Here is a 7174-nt window from a genome sequence, read left to right on the forward strand (position 1 = left end):
AGCCATTTTATGTCATACGCGATGCGCATTCTGTGTCTTTGATAATATTGTCAAAGAGTATAAATAGTATTTATACTCTTTGATATTGTATAATACATTTAGCGGCCTCCTGTATAGTTTAATTTCATTTAATCTTTTTAGCAGTCGAATTTCATGAAACTATTTATAGATTTTTTTTTTATGATTTCACTTATATCCAATTTCATATTATTGTATAAAATAATACTGTAATAATTTACTATTTTTAAGCAGTTCTTCTTTAATCCTCGCCGATAGACCGAGGGAGCCCCTCGATGGCAAGCATTCTTTAATTAGGCAATCCTTAAGTAGCTTCTATTATTTTTGCAAATAAATGATATGTGACGACCAGCAAAAATTAATTAAATACGTATATCAAAATGTAATTTAAATCCGTCTAGCGTATATAGATTGTTGCTCTTTAAATTTGAATATGAGCGAAGTAGTAATATACCGCGTTATGGGCGGTTTTGCATAACAAAGTGATTTTACGTAACAAAGGAGGTATTAAATTAAATAAAGGAGAGGTATGAAACAATGGTTTTAAATAAGGATTTTAATTGAAATAATTTAAATAATTGTAAATAAAGAAAGAAAAAATATATATGAGTTGTTTACGTCTTCATGGAGTGCCAGGTGTGTTGGATTATCGTTAAAATTGAAAACAATGTGGCTGTCATTAAAAGGTGCTAAAAGGTTTGGAATTTGAATAATTTAAATAATAATAATAAATAAAGAAAACAAAAAGAATATATATATATATTTTAGTTGGTAATGTTTACGTCATGATGCAGTGCCAGGTGTGTAGGATCAATAGGGTAGTAATTAAAGGTGTTAACAGGATTTAATTAAACAAAGGAAATGTAATTGAATTAAACAATAGAGTTAGCGGTGTCATTAATAGGATTATTTGTTTGTGACTCAGTGTAGGCTCATCATGATAAGAATGAATTCTATTGGATGAGAAATTTCAGTGACTTGAAAAATTCAGTGACTTGTTGGTTTGAATTGACCGGGTAAACATGAATTAATGTTTAAATTTTGAAGAAATTTAGGCTAAGAACACAAAATTAGTTTCAACTACATACAATTTAGTTTTTACTTTACGAATACCTATCCACGAAGCTCGTGTTCAAAGTTAAAACATAATTTTGTTTTTAGATGGAAAAAAAACTATGTAAGATGGAAACTGAACGAATTTCACGAGAAATAAATTCAGCGTTTGTAGCATATAAACTAGGCAATGACATGAAATATATAGAGCATATGAACAGTAATTTTTTATTGCGAATAATAATTAATATTGCGAAAAGATGTATGATATGCACAATGAATATCTTTATAAATTAACTATAGAAGTTTTGGTTGATTCAAATGAGAATATCCAGACGTTTTTCAAAGACAATTTAACAGAAATGTTTAGCGATAATATCATAAACTGGGGCCATATAATTATGGTTTTTGTGTTTGGAGCGAGGTTAGCTGTTTTATGTAAAGATAGAAATAGAACTGATTTGATTGATCAAGTAATACAGAATGTAGACAAATACGTGAAGACGGAATTTTTGGAATGGATTAATATCCAAGGAGATTGGGTAAGTCACTTTTTTGTATTTACAATCATTGATAAAAACATTTAATTCGTGTCTATATACAGTATTATCATCAATAATTACTTAAAAAATTGAATTTGTTTCCAACTCTATAGGCCTATATATACATTTTTTCAGAACAATTTCGATCAATCGTATACTCAACACAAAAAACGATAGCAGAAATTCCTCTAATGAACGTTTCGTTAGGGATAGCGTTAAGCCTAACAGCAACTTTGTATCTATACAACACATTCTGTTAAGGATGATATGTGCGAATTATGTGTATATCGGCACACACTTGTCCAGGATGTTTCTTTTGCCAGCCGTCAAATGGTGTATAAAATACCTACAGGAATTTTGATGGTGAACTTTACAATAAAGTTGAATCCGGTCCAGAGTCAGAAGAAAATGGCAATAGGAAAACCACACAGAAATATATTCCGATGTTCTTGTAGGACTAGAGCGAACTAGGTAATCTGGAATACTGGTATTTGTTTTCATGCAAAATTTGATCAAATCAAATAACGTTACCTTTTATTCTACAGTGAGAAACGTTATGCCAGTAATCGAGCATCACAACGCGAGATATTGAAGGAATTCCTGGAAGAACGTTTGATAAACGAACACTTAATACATGAATTTATAAATTATATGATGATCTGTATAATTATTAGTTTGAAACAAAATAAATGAAAAGCTTTCTTGCTTATTGTTGAAACATATATATGACTCTTTCTTTTTTGAATTTACATCGTGTACCTTTAATGGAGCAATAAATTATAGGTAGGCCTATACTACGACCCTAAAATCCTGGTAGTTTCAGAGGGGGTAGAATTAGAACTTAAAATGGTTACAATAGTGATGTTGAACATGATGGTGTTGATGATGAGGATGATGATGAGGATGATGATGAATTTAATATGTTACATAAAATGTTACAATTATGAAGCGAAAATTTAGTTATATTCAAAATATGTAAATAAATTCAAATATAAATTTCTAATTCATGATAAAACGGTTGAAACTAATAAAAATTTATCGAGCAAAACTGTAATCAAAATGTTAGATAGTTTAAAACTAAACTACATAAATCAGTCAAATATAAATGAAATATACTTTAACAGACTACAAATCAAATAAAATACATTAAGAAAGTACATAAAAGAAATAACATTGCCAATTAGAAAGTAATAACCTATTAAAAACCACAATTAATTATCAAATATGTGCACAATTTAATCTACAAATAAAAACTTGAATGAAATATTTAACCTAAAGTAAAATAGGTTAAAAACACAAGTTTATGTAAAATAAAATGTTTGAATTTAATCAAAATTACTTAAACAGATGAAGATCGTAAAATTGTAGGTAACTACTTAAAGAACGTTACCATGTAAAACTATTTAATTGTTTGATACTATTGCTCTCATAATAAAATCTCTATACAAAATACAAATTCAAATGTATACAAAAGAAAAATAAACACGAGAACAATATGATAACCCTATAAGATCGGAATATAGGGACCCGAAATATTTGAACAAACTTAATTTTAATTTAAACTGCTATCACTATATAGTATAATCGATGAACTAGAAATGTTAAAATAATAACCTAGTAAAATCCAACTTTACCTAGAGAAAATAATAAATATTTTATTAACCGTATGAAATACGTAAAAGAGTTGAAAATACTCAAACCACCTAATATTATAAACAATTAATTAGAAAACAGAATGAATTAGACAAATGTAAAAATGTATAAGCTTAGGAAAAGCAAAATTTGTAAGCAATCATCAGTTCAAAAATATATTAAAAACCTTAAAATGTACAAAATAAAATAAAGATTAAAAAAAAATTCAATTGAATCCAAAATACCGTATTATAACTAAATTAAAACGACTTATGGAAAAAAAAAAAACACATTTGTATAGACGTGAAAATGTAAAAAACGTAAAATAATTATATTAGAAAATCTTAAATTCATACACAAGTATAAAAATTACATGAACATAAATAGAAACGCAATATTTTAACCAACACTACCACGTAAAACCCATTTGAAAGCAAAATTACGTACAATACTTCAACAGAAAAAAAAAAAGAAAACACTTACAAGTAAATAGCTTTTATAAGCGACAGTCATGTAAAAGTTAAATCCATAGAGCAAAACCTAGTCAAATTTAAAAACATGTAAAACATGAATTCAAAATCACATTAAGAATAATTAAAGAAAAAATTAAGCTTTATGTTAAGCAAGCACATTTTTAATTAAATAAACTGTTAAAATTCAAAGACGAAAAAAGATAAAGTCAGAAGAAAAATCACTGTAAGTTAAAAGTAAAAGAAATTAGAATTAGAAAAAACAAATAATAAAATGTACGAAACGTTAAAAAATCTACGAAAAACAAGTTAAAATTGTAAAATTTCAAAAGTTCAAAACCACAATGTTATGATATGTATTAAAAATTAAAATAGAACAAATAATGCAAAATAATTTAAAGAAGGTATAAATACAAAAATCCCATACACATATATAATTATACAGCCGTAAAAAAGCAGGAGACTTTAAAGGAAGGATATATTTAAGTTGATATATGTAGAATATTGCAATAAGAGAATAATAGAAAACACATGTAAGCACTTTTGAAGAACGTATTCCGTTTGAAGTGCGAAAATAGGGAATTGTAAAAACTGTAAAATATAAACTTTAGTTAGCCTAAATTCTAATCAGTGAATTAATAAATATCACATTGATTCCTCCAAAAATATGAAATATATGGTTTACGCAATTGTCAAACGCATGAAAGTAAGACACATTAGAACTAAACATAAACTATACTTTAAAACAAACCCTTGAAAAGATAAAGATAAACTTTTTCTCTCATATTTAGATATTGCATATTAATACAATTTTAAAGCGACTTATTCACAAGTGTAATTATTATTCTATTAAATTGCAGAACACATTGAAATTTGTCAAAATTCATCGAAAATGATAAAATCACAAATTAAATTAAAATTAAGCATATAACACTTATAAGCAATTGCTTAAAAAATGTGATTTTAAACTTCTAAATGTTAAACACTAATAAAATTGAAAAAGCTGAAGTTTATGTAAAGTAAATTAGTTTTATGTAAGGATAAAAACGGTATATAATTGTAAATTATTGTAATTACTTGTGTAAATTCTACGATGATTTGTATATTAAGTATGACATTAAAGTTATTTCAATTACATAAAATTTATTTTCTTTACATAATATTTATTTTTGTTACATAAAATTTATTTATTTTACATGTTTTTTGTAAAATATTTTGTTTGTACATTTTTTAACAGGTTTTATTTGTGTGTGTGTGTGTGGGTGTGTGTGTGTGTGTGTGTGTGTGTTTACACATTTTTTCTTTCATACATATTTTATTTATTTATTTTTTTTTTTGTATATGACTTACAATGTTTTCACGATTTGTATTTTTGCCTAAAAGTAATGACGCATTAAAAGTACATTTATGATAAAATTTGTTGTGGTCCAATAAAAGTGCATATTCATAACTTTTTTTTATGGTGTACAAACTATTGCTATATACATCAATCACATGAGTCATGAGTAACAATAAATTAACAGAGCACTGCGGTGGGCTTAGCTAATTAAATAGAAACAGGTAAAAATAGTAGTTTACTAAATTCTATATCTGTTGCGACTACAATCTCTGAAAACTTACAAAAAAAGCGCTATGGTTATTATATAATTACACAATATTTCCTTATAACAAACACGTTTTATCAATAAATAGACGCGTTTCAAATATCATATTGTGTTAGCCATACCATCGTACTAAGTATTGGTACTTCTCGTAAAGTGCAATACAAGCAAAAATAACACGTTCTGATTGGTCGTTAAATTTAAGGCATAGGCCCAATTTGATAGGCGCTACTAACAGTTTCATACATTTTACAACTACAATATACACTTTCTCTCTTTTCATTTTACAAACTTATTATTAATAACGAATTAAATAGAAGCAGACATAATACATTTTTTACTATCTCATCTATTTGTGGTGAATTTATTATTGATTTCAGTCGTAGTGATGAATGGCAAACATAGTATTGATCATCATCATCATCATCTTCCGTTACTGTGCATAACCTCAGTTGAGTATAGTCGCACAATGTGTTGTACAGCACTCATATGTCGCCGTCAAAGTGAAAGAAGGGGATATAAATAAATAAGTAAATAAATAAATATAAATAAAATTAAATAAGTAAATAAATAAATATATAAGTAAATAAACATACAATGGTTAATCTTGCGATCAGGACAGCAGAGTTGATGATGGCAAACGTGGGAATTAAGCCCTCTTTATTACCATATTATTTAGAGTCCGAGAATTAATTTATTTGAATGGTGTCAGTTTGAGTATATTTACTCCACTTTGAGGTCATTTAATTTAAGTCTAGACCCTATTCGATAAGCCTTACTATGAACAGTTGACATTTTAAACTACAATAATAATTTCTCTCTTTTCATTTTACAGGCTTATTATTAATAACGAATTAAATAGAATCAGACATAATAATGTTTTACTATCTCATCTATTTGTGGTGAATTTATTATTGATTTCAGTTGTAGTGATGAATGGTAAACATAGTAATGATGGCAAACGTAGCAATTAAGCCCTCTTTATTACCATATTATTTAGAGTTCGAGAATTAAATTATTTGAATGGTGTCAGTTTGCTTGAGTATATTTACTCCACTAGTTGAGGCTTGGAGCCTAGTATACAAAGTACAATAATAACACTAAATATGTAAAATTTCAACCCAGTGTTGTCTAAATTTGCCCGTAAACATGTTAGTAAAACCAGCTACAGTAATTCTAGTCCACTGTAAATATGATAGAAATGGAAAAAAAAAATGATTATTTCTATCTTAACGATATTATAACAAATACAGAGATCGGAAACTTTGGATTGACGGTAACACAAATTACGACGACGAACTTGGTTGTGGACACACGAGTCCTATACAAATCTTATGTTATTAATTTGATTATTATTATTTATAAATATTATAATAGTATAGGTCAGTTGGCCGCAATACATAAACTGTGCTTTGTTGTAAATGTTATAAATTGTTAGTGTTAAATGATATACAGGATCTGTGATATATTCAACTTGTGTAATTATGTAACGTACATTTTATTGTATTAAAAGTCTCACCTCTATTTTAATATTGTATTATGGCTGTACAGTATGTTACTTTTATAAACACACTGCGAGAGCGTGTCCACTGTTTTAAAAGCGTCGTTTCCAAAATAAAGTTATAATAATTATATAGTATGCAATAGAAACAGCAAATCATTTAAGATTATTAAACATCATTTTTATTTTCATTGTCATTCGTATTTATACAGGCTGTACAAAGAATTAAAATAAAAAAGAACAATTTTCAATTATCGTTAATTCGTCACATTTTAATCAATGAAGACCCGACCTATTTAATTTCATGTAATCTTTTCTTTGGTTTTAATTGTTTTTAATAGTTATATAGGCCTATAA

The 7174-nt window shown here is 26.9% G+C and overlaps 1 long non-coding RNA gene across 1 annotated transcript; it reads left to right on the forward strand.

Annotated features, from left to right (window-relative positions):
• Positions 1-356: 356 nt before the first annotated feature.
• On the forward strand, positions 357-2335 carry LOC117115307. Its single transcript, XR_004446539.1, has 2 exons — positions 357-1613; positions 1749-2335. It is a non-coding gene; the product is annotated as an uncharacterized LOC117115307 (long non-coding RNA).
• The last annotated feature ends 4839 nt before the right edge of the window (positions 2336-7174 follow it).

The sequence above is a fragment of the Anneissia japonica genome, unplaced genomic scaffold (assembly GCF_011630105.1).
Source record: "Anneissia japonica isolate Jap-2015-1 unplaced genomic scaffold, ASM1163010v1 scaffold287800_len1627635_cov199, whole genome shotgun sequence".
NCBI classification, from domain to species: Eukaryota; Metazoa; Echinodermata; class Crinoidea; order Comatulida; family Comatulidae; genus Anneissia; species Anneissia japonica.